This window comes from Equus przewalskii, chromosome 1 (assembly GCF_037783145.1).
Source record: "Equus przewalskii isolate Varuska chromosome 1, EquPr2, whole genome shotgun sequence".
Taxonomy (NCBI): Eukaryota; Metazoa; Chordata; class Mammalia; order Perissodactyla; family Equidae; genus Equus; species Equus przewalskii.
Window position 1 is genome coordinate 137955054 of NC_091831.1, and position 14979 is coordinate 137970032.

The 14979-nt window shown below is 41.9% G+C and overlaps 1 pseudogene; it reads right to left on the reverse strand.

Annotated features, from left to right (window-relative positions):
- Positions 1–6267: 6267 nt before the first annotated feature.
- LOC139078618 (U4 spliceosomal RNA) lies at positions 6268–6332 on the reverse strand (annotated as a pseudogene).
- Between the last annotated feature and the right edge of the window lie 8647 nt (positions 6333–14979).

A 14979-nucleotide genomic window follows, 5' to 3' on the forward strand; every position in this document is an offset into this window, starting at 1 on the left:
CACCTTCTCATGTACTTATTGTTACTGTTAGTGCCATTCAGTTGATTCCGACTCCTAGCGACCCAGTGTACAGCAGAGCAGAACTTTGACCAACCTGTTTTGCACCATCCTCTCACCTTCCAGTGCTATATCAGAGCTATATCAGATGATGATCCAATGATATTCATAGGGTTTTCATGGCCAATTTTTTCAGAAGTGGTTGGCTAGGTCCTTCTTTCTAGTTTTTCTTAGACTGGAAGCTCTGCTGAAACCTGTCCCCCATGGGTGACCCTACTAGTATTTGGAATAGCGACGGCATACCATTCAGCATCACAGCAACATGGAGCCATCAGAGTATGACAACTGACAGTTGGGCAGTGTGGTTCACTGACAGGAAATGAACTCAGGCCACAGCAGTGAGAACACCGAATCTTAACCACCAGTCCAGCAGGGCAGTCTTCCATGTGCTTATTATGCATTCATATATCTTCTTTGGTGAAATATCTGTTCATATCTTTTGCCCATTTCTGTTTGGGTGGTTTGTCTTCTTATTATTGAGTTCTAAGAGTTCTTTGTAAATTTTGGATACAGGTACTACATTAGATGTGTTTTGAAAACATTTTCTCCTAGTTTATTGCTTGTCTTTTCATTTTCTTAATGGTGTCTTTTGAAGAGCAATAGTTTTTAATTTAATGAGGCCCACTTTATCAATATTTTCTTTCATGGACAGTGCTTTCAGCATCATAGCTAAGAAATCTTTGCCTACCTCAAAGTCTCAAAGATTTTACTCTATGTTTTCTTCCAAAAGTTTTATTGTTTCAACTTTTACTTTTAAGTCTATGATTCATTTTGAGTTAATTTTTGTGTATGGTATGAGCTGAGGGTCCAAATTCATATTTTCAGATGGAAATGGAAATGAAACAGAGTCTAGCAGAGAGACTGCTGGCTTCTACTTGCATGTCTCAGACCCAGATGAAGGAATGAGGGAAAACTTTAGAAATCCTTTTCTTTTACTTTGCTAGATCAGCAGTCCAGTTGCCAGTCCAGAAAGGAGACAGAGAGCTATACTCCACCAATAGGTCCAAGGGTCCTCTTTGTCGAGGCGGCTTGAAGGTTTTTCTTCTTAAAGATTGGCACCTGAGCTAACACCAGTTGCCAATCTTCTTCTTCTCCTTCTCCCCCTCCTCCTCCTCCTCCTTCTCCTTCTCCTTCTTCTTCTTCTTCTTCTCCCCAAAGCCCCCTAGTACATAGTTATATATTCCAGTTGTAGATCCTTCTGGTTGTGCTATGTGGGATGCTGCCCCAGTGTGGCTTGATGAGCGGTGCCATGTCCACACCCAGGATCCAAACTAGCTAATGCTGGGCCACCAAAGCAAAGCACGTGAACTTAACCACTCAGCCACCAGGCCAGCCCCGTTGAAGGTCATTAATATAAGCTCCCTGCTCTACACTGGCATGCCCACCTTCACTGGAGCCTTCAAGAAGTGCCACTGCTTGCTTCCCACCCGAGCAGGAACAAATAGAACTGAATATACACGGTCCAGTCCACAGTATCTCTGCTCCATTTGGATCCCAGGACATCACACCTTCCCTAAGATGCTCTTAAGATCAAGACCCCTAACCACTGCTTCAAGGCCAGCCTTCAACTGAAGCTCCTGTCATTCAGAGATGCATGTTCCAGTGGCATCTACTGGAGGGTTCCTTCTAGTTGTTTCCCAGACCAATTGCAGATTAATTATATTTCCCCCCAATCCAGTAATACCAGCATGGCGTGAAGACATTTCTTAAAGTTTCCAGCCTTTCCCTTACTTCCAATGCTGGTATTAACAAACACACCACCATTTTTAGATTCCTTGGGCCATTTTCATGGAAATTTGGGATTAGAAGAGTTAAATAACAGACTCATATCTCCATCTTAAACAACTTGCTTTTTAACCATAATTTTACGAGAGTGGTATGTAGAAAAGGAGACAAATAATGACATTGATATTGATCTTATTTATAGGAACAACAGCCAAGAAAGTTGATGTGGCTATGTCATTATGTAGCATTGCCTTTACTTCAATCAAAAAGATATCCAAACTTCGCTCGGGGCAAATCATTTCCCTAAAGCAGGATGCCTGCTCACATAGTCATGGTTGGTTAAAAGCCAGCACATGGAAGCCAACTCCAATTTTTATCCTTTTTTTAGGATATACACTGGTGTCTAAAAGCAAGCCATTGAGGTGAACTGGTCAGAACCAGTGGGAACAGAAGTGGTTTTCTTCGAAGCCAAGCTAGGCTGCCTGACTATGTGTTCTGGTAACTTGTTGGGTTTGAATGGATCTGTTCTGTCATAAGGCAAGAGGTTTCCAGCTTATCTGGTGAATTATTCTCATGTGAACAACAGAAACACAATAGAGAGATATAGCTGCAGCTACCCCCTTACAAATACAACTTGCCTGTGACTACTGAGCATGCTCATCCCGGTCTGCACAAATCTTTTATTAGAGAATTAAAAAGGCAGGTACGAAAAGGGAAGACAAGAGGGAGACTTTACAAAGTGACTGAGCCTGCAAAATGAAAAGGCACCTCAGAGAGCGGGTCAGGGATGGAGGACCAAGACAGGGATGAAATGTGGGGGCAGCAGCTGCAGAGATCAGACGTAACTTTGGAGAACCCCTTTTATTCCTAATCAATCCTTCCAGTGCCTTCTCTGCAGGGCAAACTATCGTCTCTCCATGGAAGCCCAGAGAATCTTGGAGTTCATTTTAAAGCTGGTAAAAGTAAGGTGGTTGCTGTTAGGATATCCCTTTTAAGTGGCTGAATTCTGACCATCCCATTGCTGAGACAGGCGACTCCCACTCCATCAACCATGTACCTGCCTTCTCAAAATATTTCAGCAGAGGTCATGAAGCCAACACCAACACAGTGGAAGATGACCCAGGGCTGGAACAGGGCAGGGAGACACTTTTTCCCTATGTAGATCTGGGCTCAGCCTCAGCTCAAATTGGATTTTCTGTTGCAGAATCATGAAAGAAGACAGAAAAGTCAAAGACAAAGCTCTTTGCTGGAGCCCAGGTTTGTTCATTCAGGCATCAGCTCAGGTCCCACAGATACTTAGAAAAGGAGCATGTGATTCAGAGTCAAAGCTCCTCAGGCCAAGGCCACTCTCTGCCTCTCTCGAGATATGTGTGGCATCCAGTGAGCCACTCAGGCCATAAATAACCCACAAAGCCCACTGGTATTAAAGGCATTATGAGAGAGAGACTGATGATTCATGCCCCATCACCTTGTTTCAAAATTTCAATTGAAAGAAGATTTTATAGCTATAATTCTCCAGTAAATGCAGCATAACTGGGTGAAAACCCTGGATTTCAATGTGACTAGTTGTTATAACTGAACATGCTCAACTGGGCGGATGTATTCAGGTCATAATACTAAGAAGCACACCACCGTACTTAAAAGGAAGATTGTCCCTGGACAGTGGAGTCTCATCTTGAGTGCCTTTAACTCAAATTATATTATATAAGTTAGGGAGAGAGAAATCATTATCTAAGTGGTGCCATTCTGCTTGAAAACATGCTCCTATTAGGAAAGAGACGGGAGATGTAAACCCACTATTCCTTCAGTTGACTAAAGGACAACACACGCATACATACACACGCACGCACACACACACACACGACCCGTCCTCTCGTGGTGTGTGGATGATTTTAGGGCCATTCATTTAGGGATACTTTTGACCACTTGCAGTTGTCACCTCATGTTCAGACTCTACACCTAAACTCATTGTAATAGGGTGTTCATGCTTAGAAACTAGGTTCAGCATAGCTTATTGCAAAGTGTCTCTAACTTTCATGAGCCTGCTAAGCACCTGGGATCTTCTTAAAATTCTGCTTCAGTAGGTCTGGCACGGGGCCTGAGATTCTGCATTTCTAACACACTCCCAGACAATGTCAATGCTGCTGGACCACAGACCACCCTTTGAAAGCAAGGGCTTATTATATGGGTTTAGATATACAACAGTCAACATGAGCAAATATTAATTGAGCATCTGCTATGTGCCAAGCACTATGCTATTTGCTAGTGATAGATAGAGATAGAAGACTCTAGTCCTCATTCTCAATGCACTCACAGTCTAGTTTGCTATGAGTAACAATCTAAGTACTGCGTGAAATAGAAATCTACCCCAAAAAAGCTGTGCCTTAAAATAACCCTTAACTCTACCGTGGATATAGTGCCTTACTACTTACAAAGCATTTTTTTTAAACCCATTTAATGCCTCAAACACAGGATCTCGCCTTCCCCTCAGTTGTAACCATTTTTTATGTTGGCGTTGCTGCATACACACTCCCAGTGATAAGATGGATTTCGTCAGTACCCCATTTCATGGATCGTTGAATACTAAAATTAGGTTAAATAAAACCTATCCCATGATGCACCCATTGCATGCACACACATGTGCGATCTAGTAAGTAAAGCAAATTTTGATTTTTTTTTTTATAACCTATGTAGAGTAGCGGAAAGCCCAGGAGGACACATCTCTTTTTCTGGTACAGGATCCTCTGCTGACTAGCTGTGTAACCACATGCAAGTTAGTTAACCTCTAAGGACCTCAATTTCCTCATCCTTAAGGAAAGAGCTAGACCAGGCGACCTTTCCAGCTCTACAACCCTATGATTCTATGACCCGCCCACCTTGAATTTGCTATAATCTGTGTTTTAGATCCCAAAGACAGATCTTTTCAACAGCATCAGCACAACCGCACCTCCCCTTGAGCCTTTGCTATGCTGGTTCACACAGCAAAGCTTTGAAATTCCCAAATACTGTAAGCTCAGCCTGCCAGAGCCGCGTGGAGCTGCTACTTCACAATTCAAGTAGTCAGCTATTGACTCGTGGCAATCTATATCTGCATTAAAATGGGGAGTTTTGGATTAATGTGGAGCTGAAAGCCGGACTGAGGCTCTTTGCTGCCAGCCTGTCTCTGTAATTGCAGCATGGATTTCACCAACCACAAAGGGCAAAATGAATGTGATCATCCCCAGTAGTCGATAGCCCATCGATTTTTTCTTTTGACTCTATGATTCGCACAAATATTGAAGCTCATTTTTTAAGCAAGGAGGCTTATTAATCTACATTCTTCAAAACTAGTGGCCCCTTCAATGAGTTGAATTCTGAAGGCTATTAATATGCAAGACCTGGGTAGATTAGTCACGTTAAACTTTCTCTTAATTCTTTTGCACATGCACACACGCACACTCATGTCCTCACTCTTATTTAAAACTGGCATTCCATGTAGACAGTGGAACTTCATGCCCATTATCATGAAACTATGGGTCTGATTGTACAGGAATGGTTAGGAAGGAGATATTGGCAAAGCTCATTCTGGTCCACGGTCGCTGTTTCCTTGGTTAGGTTTCGTCTTTCACTCGCCCCTGAGGTTATGAACAAAATGTGTACAACAACACCTGTGGTTCCTAAAATGGAACAATGATCCAGGGCCATTTCTTCCCCGAATGGAGGCTATTAATCTGCAGTAACAAATACATGTTAAGGTAGAGAAACAAAGGCAGGCTCCTGCAGAGTTCAATTGTGGTTTCTCCAAACCATCCCAACAGTTCTTTTAATTTCGTGTGATGCATTTTCCATTTTATGTTGCTCCTGGTTGTTATATCCTCTGATATTTCTTTAGTCTATTGTCTTCCTAATTTTGCTGGAAATTCAGACTCTGAATGGTTTGAAACCTCATGTGTCAGATTTGTTTTTGTGTGGTTTGTGGTAAAATGTAGTGGCCTTCTCTCTTCCAATAGTTTTAGGTTTTAAAAATAATAATGATTAAAATTGGTCATCAAATTCCATCAGCTTTTTTCCTCAGGAAAATTTCCCAAATTTGGTTCCTACTCTCAACCTCAACTTTAGATGAGCTGTTTTGGTTGCAAGGAACAGAATATAATTTGGGTTACTTCAGGCAAAGAGGATTGGGGGGGATAACATCTAGGAGTAAAGATGATGAGAATATTGACCATGGAGATTTGGCCAAACAGCAAGGCTGGAAGTGATCAGAACTTGCTTGGGTAACTTGAAGTTCATTCAGGATCCAATACGACTCTAGAGACCAAGGTATTGTGCCGTTAGGAGTTTATTGGTCACACCCGTACTGTTCTGCTTCGTTCTATGTTCTCTCAACTTTCACTCTGGCTTCAGAGTACTTAACTTTTTCTCTGTTTCTCAGGTTCAAATACCTCAAGTCACAAGATCTAATTGTTCAACCACCCTCTCTGGCCATGGGCTTTGTGCGGGACTATCCCAATTAGCAATAATCGCGCCTCGGATAAACCTCATTGGCTACAATACTGCCACTGCACAAAGCTGTGCGAGGCTATCCCAGTAGCCACTAATAAAGTCTATAGATGGGCTATTCTTAGATTAAGCACCCTTTTTTTTAAACTACTTTACTGAGTTATGACTGACATAAAAAAAACTGTCTATATTTAATGTATGCAACTTGATGAATTTGGAGATAAGTACACATCCGTAAAACTACCACCACAATGTATGCCATAAACATACCCATCACTTTGGAAAGTGTTCTCTCACGCTCCTTATTATTATTTGTGTGTATGATAAGAACACCTAACCTAGATATACTCTCCTAGCAAATTTTTAAGTATACAATACAGTATTATTAACTATAGACACTATGCTGTACAGGAGATCTCTAAGACTTACTCATCTTGCATTATTAAATCTTTGTACGCTTTGGCTAATACCTCTCCATTTTCCCTTCCACCAAACTCCTGGCAACCACCATTCTACCTCTCTGCTTCTCTCAGTTTCACTGTTTTAAGTTCCTCTTATAAGCAGTATCATGTAGCACTTGTTCTCTGTGTCTGGCCTACTTCACTTAGCATAATGTCCTCTAGGTTCATCCATGTCATTGCAAATGTTAAGCATCTATTCTTGATCCCATAAATAACAGTCTGTATCAATGTGATCATTTATGTGGAAGAGACTTGTAGCAGGAATCCTTTAAAAGGGAAACACAGACAAGACAGCATATTGAGGCTTGTCCTATCCATCATGCCCACGGCCTCTGCTGAGTTCAAACCCACACCATTACCTACCTAGACCTTTGCAATGATTTCTTCACTTGGGTCCCAGTGCCTAAAGTCTATCCCACTTAATTCACTCTCCACAATGATAATGACCTTGGGAAAGTCTCTGACCTCTCAGAGCCTTAGTTTCCTTATCTATCTCACCTATGAAATAGGTATCATAGTTGAGAGGACTTGAAGAGAGAATGCACATAAAGTACTTGGTAATTTTTATCACTGTCCTATGAATATTCTCTCCTGATTCTAAAGATTACGTTTGTTTGTAAGAATTTGTCTCCCACAAGTATGTGGGCTCCTTAAGGTCAGGGATCAAGTTTTATTCACCTCTTTAAGCCCCAGTCCCTGGCCCAGAGCCTAGCACAATTATCCACTCAAGATATATCGAATAAATGAAAGCATCATTCAGGTCCCAGAGAATTCTACAGCAAGCCTACGATGAAAAGATGAAATCCATGCCTCCTTTACAAATCAAGTTTTCTTAATTTTCTTTATAACAAAATGAATTTTCACCTCTCTGTATAAGACAGTCTAGAACTGAGAAAATTTGTTATGCATCTCTCTGTGCTGGGGAAATGGAATGGGACCCTTTATAAAGAGAGTACTCAGCTACTGGAAGTGTCTCATATCCTCTAACATCACAGAATGCCAAACCCCAAGGGGTCTTCATAAACAATATCTCCTAAACCTTTATTTTAAAAATGAAGAGCCCGAGGCCCAGACATGTGACATGATTCACATGACTTTACTCTACAAGGTTGAGCTAAGAACATGTTTGAAAACAGAAGTCATGTGTGTGGACTCCCAAGGATGTACTTCACCAATGACTGGGGCATTTCCCTGCCTCCAAGATGGCATGCATCTGATATGGAGTGACCACTTACTCAAGTTTTAAATGCGCCTGAAGAACAATCTCTAGGCAGACATAATTCCACTCTATTCACATCCAGTGAAATAAAGATACCACATTTTCTTTCTCAGAAAAATTGAGTCTGGAGTGAAGGCAGGTTTCCTGCTTCCATCACTGGCCTAGGAGTAAGAAAACCTAAGTCTGAGTTGTGGCTCACTTGTCTTCTTTGGATCCTAGTTTCTGCATCTGTAAAATGAGAGGGTCAGGCTTAGTCATTGGTTTTCACACTAGGTTTCCCAGAGCCCGTGGGTTCCACAGGAATGTCACAGGGCCCACCTTAAGAATGAGAGGAAGGAGGCCCAGTTAGGGCCCTAGTCTTTCCCATCTATTTTTAGCATTTCGTTCACTTTTCAAATTTGGACATTTAAAATTTCTAACTCATTTTCACCGAATGTATCTCTCCTGGTTTGGACATGTTTTAATTATGTAACTCTTGTCTATGGCTCAAATGCAATTTCTCAACAGAAGTAGGGCAAAAGAATGGTTCCAATGTTTCCAACTACTAGATCATATTGATAATTGCATTTCCCTGACTGCTGACCACATTTCCACCTTATTAGCCAATTCTTCTCATCCCTCCTTTCTCAATGGAAACCATGATCATTCTTTGATATCATGATCATCATTGATAATTTTACTGCACCCAAGAAGGATTTCAAACCTGCAACACAAAGTTGCAAGAATTCTTCAAAGCCCACAAAACCAACCCACAACCTCTGAAAATTCCTGAATATAGATATAATAATGCTTAAAAGTATATATAACATTGCAATATTATCTACATGGTCCACAAAATTTTGTCAATATGTAAAATTCCAAAATACTGAAGTTTTCTTTTTCTTTGTTCACATGTTCAATTTTCAGCAATTTGTTACTTTGTCCACTATATTTTCAACTAATCCATTTTTTAACAAATTGTCTTCTTCTGGAGAGCCAGAGTCTTTTGCTTCTAGCTCTAGAGAAAAACTCACATGGAATTAATGGGAGTTGATCCAAGACAAAGCTTCCTTCTCCCTTACAATTCTCACTTCATTACTAAGAAGCCAGCAAGAGAGTCAGATTTAACTGGTGTGCTACCTTAGTTTATTAATTTATTCATCCAGGAATTTGAATGGACCAGCTTTCTAGGTGCAGAGTTGAAGAAGGCAAGGTCCTTGCTCCATAAGCAGACAGGCACATAAATCATTAAAATATCCCAGGATAAGTGCTAGTAGAGATCTATTCTACCAGGGAATAAGGGTGAAGGAAATATATAACATAAGGAGAAGGTCAAAAAGAAAGCTCAGAGGAGACAACCATTTAAGACTTGCAGGTTACATAGGAATTCACAGAGATGGGCAATGCCCCAGTGAGAAGAGGTGAGGAAGGAAGTTATAGCTGCAGAACAAAGGAAGAAGAGGGAACTACAAGTAATTCCAGGCAGTTAAACAACTTGTTCAGAGTCATGAAACGGTATGGTGTTTACAGGGAACCTCAAATAATTCAGAATGGCAGTAGCATGGTTCTCATTGAGAGAAGAGAAATGAGAAGAATTGGGTAATAAGGTGGAAATGTGGTCAGCAGTTAGGGAAACGCAAAGGGTTCCTGACAGGGTCATGAGAGAGGCGTTGTGAGAAGACCAAATGGAGAGAGGGCAGGAAGTGGCCTGGAGAATTATGTTCCACAGAAGAGGCAAGAACATTAGAGAAATTCTTTAAAGATAGATGATTCTATATATCAAAATAAAAGATGTCACTGTAAACTGTGCAAGAATAAAAACCCAAACACAAGTAGGTCACTCTGGAATCAGAGTTATGAATGACAGAAGGAAGAGCTGGCAATGAAAGAAAGGGCAGGGAAATGTCAAGTCAGCGAATAGAGATCATGAACTCCCTCCAGAAGAAGACAGAGTTTGGAGTAGGTAACAAAATAACTCAAAGTCTAAAATAAACTGACTATGCTCAGGGTGCTTTGCCAGCTGTTTTCTTAGACCCAATCAAGTACTACTCGACCTGTCCCAGGAAACGTCATGATCCCAGAAAGAACAAGGCAGACAAAAGCTGAAGATGCTGGCTAAGGAAGAGGGTTAGATGGGAAACAAAGAGTAGAGTCTTTCTTTAGTATCTCAGGAAGGAAAAATTAATCACAGTTACTAAAAAAAGACTCCACAATATATTTCCCATTCAATCCCTTACTTAGCCAGCAAAAGGTCAAGAAATTTTAATTGCAAGGGATGAGGGGGCCAAAAGAAAGCCAAACCATGATCCAAAAATGAAACCCCTGTGGGTATGTCATCAGAGAAAGTGGTCACCTACAGGTTTAACTGGTGGCACAGCGGCAGACATGGCATCACTTGTCAAGCCATGCTGTGGCAGGCGTCCCACATATAAAGTACAGGAAGATGGGCATGGATGTTAGCTCAGGGCCAGTCTTCCTCAGCAAAAAGAGGAGGATTGGCAGCAGATGTTAGCTCAGGGCTAATCTTCCTCAAAAAAAAAAAGTAAACTCAGAAATTGCAGAAAGATCCCTTCTCAGGCCACCATGTGCAGCTGTCTCTCCCACATTACATCCACACACCACCACTCCCAAAAGAAAAACATTGCTGATACCTGAAATTCCCATAATTGACACTCCATTCTGTTTGCCCGAATTTAACAGAGGATTTTTCACCAGTTAAAATGTGAATATCCTGGGGGAGGGGAAATTGGAGGAAGGTGGTCAAAAGTACAAACTTCCAGTTATAAGATAAATAAGTCCTGGGCATATGTTACACAACATGATGACTATAGTTAACAGCGCTATATGGTACATAGGAAAGTTGTTATGAGAGTAGCTTCTAAGAGTTCTCATCAGAAGGAGAATTTTTTTTCTTTTCTTTTTATTGTATCTATATGAGATGATGGATGTTAACTAAATCTACTGTGGTAATCATTTTACAATATTTGTAAATCAAACCATCATGCTATACACCTTAAACTTATACAGTGATGTATGCCAATTATTTCTCAATATAACTGGAAAAAAATTTAAATTTGAACATCCTGAAGGTGAGAGGGGCATGCCAGGAATTTTATCTCTCATTGTATATTATTAGAAATAGCGTATCTGCTTGTTTCTTAGGATAAGCAGAGATGGATAGAAAGGAGGCTGCAAGAGCACATTCCTCACTAGAGAGAACTATTCCCCCACACAAGTGGGATAAACACTTCTGTTCTGGTGAGGAAGAGCTCCTCCACGGGCGGCTGGTCACTAAAGACGCAATGCAACACCATCGTGGTTCTGTCTTGAAGTGTCCTTGGTCCTGTCTGGATGGCAAGGATGGCCAAGTGCCCTGATATAAGCCAAACCTTGAGGTAGTGAGCCCCAGCATATTGGGTCAGGCAATGCTGGTGAGTCCAAAGATCAGGGTCTGTGCTCTTCAAGAGCATGGAATCTAGTTGTAAAGATATGAATGTCCTGAGGAAAACCCACCAGCCAGGTAGTCAATGTTAAGTGAGGGATGGACACTTGAACTCCAGCATCAGGAGAATCACTTCCATCAACAATGATGCCCCACTTCTCAAAGCTAGGCCAGCCTCAGCTTTAGGATTTGTTGCCATGGTTCAAGATCAGGGACTGAGTTGACCTAGAAAACAAGTGGAAATGTAGCTGAGAAATCCAAATGGTTGTTGCCCGGGTCAGTTTAGAGAAAGGAAGGAAGGAAGGAAGAAAGAAAGTGAGCAAGGGAGGGAGAGAGAGAAAGAGAGAGAGGGAGGGAGAGAGAGAAAGAGAGAGAGGGAGGGAGAGAGAGAAAGAGAGAGAGGGAGGGAGGGAGGAAGAGAGAGAGAGAGGGAGAGAGAGAGAGAGAGCGGGGATGGGTGGCAGAGAAAGAAAGAAAGATACAAGGAAAACAGAAAGCATGTGATGGGCATGCATTCATCCCATAATGACACAGCTGGCCAGCTGAGGATTGGAGAGAGAGAGAGAGAGAGAGAGAGAGAGAGAGAGAGAGAAACAGACAAGACAGGAGAAATAGAACCCATATAAGGAAACACTGACAAATATTCCTTATCTTCTCCAACAGAAGCAATGGTTTTCAAATGTTCTTTCATCCCCTATTGTGACAGTTGTAGAAACACTACTGTAATTTGGGAGCTTTTCAATGAAAGTCCATTGTGGAGGTTTATATCATTTTTGGATCTTTATAATGGTTCCCTTTTATTTGTACTTGCTCTTTCAGTTGGAGGACTGGGCTAACTATTCATTTTTTGCTGCTGTAGATATTCATTTGCTCTAGAACAGAGGTATATATGTGACAGAGGATGTTTCCCCACATCACTAACAGTAGTGTTGAAATCTCACACAGATGAGGATGTGGGACGGTGTAATTAGAGAAAGCTCCAGACTGGGAGCCAGTAGACTTTGTTTACAGTTTCTAAACGTTGTTCTGCCTCCACCTCAATCATCTCGAAGTTTCATCTAGGTTCTATTCTATGATTGTATTCTATGGCCCATTTCTGATAATAATATAGAAAGCTGCTGTTTACTGAGCACTTACTGTAGGCTGAGTAAACGAGTTAAGCCTTAGTATACATTATCCCATATACATCCGACAATGACCTCATATGGTCAGATAAGGAACTTGATACTCAGGTAGTGATGTCCAAGATCACAGAGCCATTAAAGGGCAAAGACAGAATTCAGATCCAGAATTGTCCAGAATTGTCCACTTTCAGAACCCTTGCACTTAACCACTGCGTAATACTGCCTGCCCAGACAGATAGCCAAGTACTGGGAGTTGGGGTGAGGTAAAGTGAGAAGCTACAGGAGAGAAAGCCCTGCAACTCTGCCTAGCCCATGGTCCCAAATTTGACCCACCCTAAGGTTAAGGAATACAGACAAATTAAAGCCTCCTACAGCCTTTTGTATAAGAATAAATTATAAAAAGAAGAAAAATGCTATTTTTAAAAAAGAAAGAAAGTGGGTGGACAGTACAACAATTCAAGTTATCTCTGTTTCAAGCCTTCTCTGATGTACATCAAATAGTGCTTCCAAAAGCCTAAGCAAATGAATGGATGAGTGAATTAATGCATGAACAAATGAACCTGTGGGGTGTGATAGGGAAGAAGGAAAGAAACATCAGAAATAACAATAATATTACCACAAATTAGATAGCTGCGTTATAAGCAACCGGTTTTTATTAATGGTCTCAACACTGTCTAGCACTTGTGGTCCCCACCACAAAACTGGTCCCAAACCAAATATGGGTTTTCTCTACCCTGAGGCAGTGGATAGACTTTCCTTCCACTCCAGCAAAATAAACTCCTCACTATCCTTATATCGTATTTTCTCTGTGTTTTGCCTTTATTCATTTATTTCCCCCTAAATCACTTGTCTTTCCTCTCCTTGCCCCTAGTCAAAAACCCTACCTACTCTCCAAAGTCTAACTTAAATTCTATTCCTTTCCTGCCATACTGAGAACAGGGCAGCGGGGCTTCCAGGAGCCTGGCCGTGGTTACAGCAGTGAATAGAGACCTTTGGCAGGAATTGCTCCCAGATGTACATGAGTGGTTTCCGTTAATTTTTGATGCTGGGGCAAATGAGGGCCACCCATGCAGGCTCAGTCTGTCTCACTAACTCATCCGGATTTTAAAAACCTTTTGCATCTTCCTAATGAGATGATGTCCTGGTCTCAGGCTGAGCATGATCCAAGAGAGAGGATGAACACACCATTAATGATAAAAACAGATCTTCCCTGCTGCCAAGATGAGCTCACTTAACCCTCTACCTCTTATAAGTTTTGCTCCAAACACATCTTACACACACTCCACGCTGTTTTTGCCTTTTAGCCACTGCTTATGCTGGCTCCCCTGTCTGCCATGCCCTTGTTTTCTCTCCCTGCTACTTCCCCTTCCTTTCTCTGGATAACTCTTCTCATTCTTTAAGACACACCACTCAGGCATTACTCCCTCCAGGAAACCATCCATGACTATCTTTCAGGATTATGTGTAACCCCCATTTGCTCCCATAATTTATTAGGTACATCTCTATCACTGCCATTCTGATATTTTTATTTTTATTTTTTTAGGTGTCTACCTCCCCCCAAAACTGCCAGCTCCTGTTCAAAGTCTTTATCTTGTTTATTGTTATATCTTTTGCAGCCAGGAGAGGGCCTGGCACTTGGTGGAATGTAATAATTTTGCTGAATATGAATGAATGAACAAACAAACTGGAGAGCTCCCTGTCAGGCCAGAAGATGCGGCCTCTTTCTTCTAGGGTGGAGTTTGAAAGTAATGAGAGCAATTTTCTGAAGACAAGCCCTTGTCTTGAGTAAACAGGAAATCTAGTATAAAGCCTCTTTAACAATCAGGAAGAGGATAGAGATACAGAGGGAACGGTCAGACCTGCATCAGACCTGTATCTGGGAGCTGTCCAGGGTACTGGGCTAGCTGGTCTGTCTCCATTACTAACCCAGAAGGGCTCTCCACCCAGGGCATGTCTGGTCTGTCACCTCAGCCCCACTGGATCTTTGGCCTCTGACAATAACCTCCACCCCTACATGCCCTACCTCTGCTCACTTGACTTTCCTGGCATTGGCCATTCTTCAGTTACTGCCCTGACTTACCAGCTCCAGGCTAGCTCCCTGCCTCAGGTTTTGCCTAACCTGACCACTAACACTTGCTATAGCTCCTGCTACTCCCTGGCCCAAGAGCCAGTTCCTTAGTAAGTTTCCTGTCAGGCCCATTGCTGCCTGTGCTGGACATCAGGGCCACAGACTCAGACTGGACAAGAGAATGCACAGATATAGGAATAACAACCTCCCTGCAAAGGGCACCCTCATTCTGTACAAGGCAGATTGTGACAGAAGTCGCTTTTATGATGCACCATCTCCCATATTCTACTTCCACAACAGTTGCATAGGGGACAAAGAATGAAAGGGAGCTTGGCACTCCTGGACCACTAGGTCAAAGGTAAAAGAAATCCAGCTGCTGTAGTCCAGGTGGGACTTCTTGCCTCTCATTAGCTGTAAGCGAGTCC